This window comes from Alexandromys fortis, unplaced genomic scaffold (assembly GCF_014885135.2).
Source record: "Alexandromys fortis isolate MF-2015 unplaced genomic scaffold, M_Fortis_MF-2015_v1.1 scaffold_140, whole genome shotgun sequence".
Lineage (NCBI taxonomy): Eukaryota > Metazoa > Chordata > Mammalia > Rodentia > Cricetidae > Alexandromys > Alexandromys fortis.
In genome coordinates, this window is record NW_026068048.1 from 2,342,093 (window position 1) to 2,344,208 (window position 2,116).

General features: G+C 44.9%; 1 protein-coding gene across 1 annotated transcript in view; it reads right to left on the bottom strand.

Moving 5' to 3' along the window:
* The window catches only part of Cox6b1 (cytochrome c oxidase subunit 6B1), a 26,233-nt gene that overhangs the window by 20,394 nt on the left and 3,723 nt on the right, over positions 1 to 2,116 (bottom strand). The window lies entirely within an intron of this gene.

Here is a 2,116-nt window from a genome sequence, read left to right on the forward strand (position 1 = left end):
AAACCCTGCCTCAAAAAACAAAAAAAAAAAAAAAAAAATCTACAAAACACTAAATTTTTTAGGAAAACAAATGTTTTTTATTAGGGAAAATAAAAGATGACTGGACAAAAATGATTCAAATGCAGATAATAGAGATACTGACCTTTGTCCCCACACATATAAGATTAGAATAGCCTTAAACACTTAAATAAACACACACACAAGTCTGGGGAGATGACTCAGTGTTATTGCCTGTTGCAGAGGGCTGGAGTTCAGTTCCCAACCCCCATGTTAGGCAGCTCACAGCTGCCTGTATATCCTGTTCCAGGGGATCTGACACTCTTCTGACCACCCCAGGCACCTGCATTCACCCTTAACACACACATATTCATAATTAAAAGCTGAAGATTCTAAAAATAACCACAAACCTACAGATGGGGCTGGAGCCATGACTCTGGTTAAGAGAACAGGAAGAGCAGAGTTCAGTTCCCAAACCTGAGTCAGGAGGCTCCATCTCCAGAAGGCTCTGACCCCCTCAAATGCACATACCCAAGCACACAATTAATAACATCTTAAAAAACACAAACACAGCCAGGAGGTATTAGCTCACATCTTTAATCCCAGTACTCAGGAGGCAGAGGTAGGCGGATCTCTGTGAGTTTGAGGTCAGCCTGGTCTACAGAGCAAGTCTGGACAGCCAGCACTGCTACACAGAGAAATTCTGTCTTGAAAAACAAAACCAAACCAAACCAATATATATAAATTCCTGTACCATATATAGCCTAGCACACATGAAGCATGGCATCCATCCCGGCACTGCTTCAGACAGGGTGTGGTGGCCTTTGCCAGTAACCCAGCTCCCAGGAGGCTGAGGCAGGATCTCAGGAGTTCAAGGTCACTCTAGACTAAGTAAAACTCTGTCTAACAACAATCACCATCCCACAGCAAGTCAAAGCAAATCTCAATACAGTATACAATAAGAGAGGCTGGAGAGATGACTCGCCAATTAAGCATACTTATTGCTCTTGCAGAGGACCCAGGTTTGATTCCCAGCACCCATAAGGAGGCTCACATCTGTAACTCCAGTTCCAGGAGACCAAATACCTTTTACTGATCCCCACAGGCACACATATGGGTGCTATATATTTACACACACGCACACACACTTAAAAAAAAAATAATGGGATCTCAAGTAGCCCAGGGTCACCTTTAACTTCTGATCCACCTCCCGTATGCTAGGATGTCAGATGTGCAACCACCACACTGAACTAAAGTACCATATTTTTTTTTTTTTTGTTTTTTTTTTTTTTCGAGACAGGGTTTCTCTGTGGTTTTGGAGCCTGTCCCGGAACTAGCTCTTGTAGCCCAGGCTGGTCTCAAACTCACAGAGATCTGCCTGCCTCAGCCTCCCGAGTGTTGGGATTAAAGGCGTGCGCCACCACCGCCCGGCTAAAGTACCATATTTTGGTTCTAAGACACGCTTTCAGTGTTTCTGAAATGAGCATGAATGTTATAATCACTTCATCAATTCTTATAAAAATCTAGCATATCTTGAGGTCCTGTAGTCAGCAGGGTCCTCTGATTTCACAGAAGAGAATATGCTGGAGTATTAAATACTGACTAGAAGTCACACATCAGTGCTAGAGGCACTCTTTCCGTGGGCCCTGATTTAGTGGCGATGCCTACTCAACAGGCAGGGGCGAAAAGGCACATCTGAGGTTTGCCCTAAAGTACTTCAGCAAGGGAGGAAGAAAAAGGAAAAACATGAACCCAAGAGGAGGATCAGGAATTCAACACCAGCCTGCACTACACAGCAAGACCCTGTCTTAACAAGGAGAATGTGGGGCCAGCGATGGACCAGGAGAGGAAGTACTTGACAGGTGAGCCTGAGAACCCGCATTTGCATATGTAAAGGTGGGCAGGAAACCTGACTCCACACAGCTGTCCTCTGATCTCTGCACGCCTGTACCACCCACACCCCACATGTACAATAATACATCTTAAAAAAAAAAACTAGGGGGCTGGAGAGATGGCTCAGAGGTTAAGAGCATTGCCTGCTCTTCCAAAGGTCCTGAGTTCAATTCCCGGCAACCACATGGTGGCTCACAACCATCTGTAATGAAGTCTGGCGCCCTCT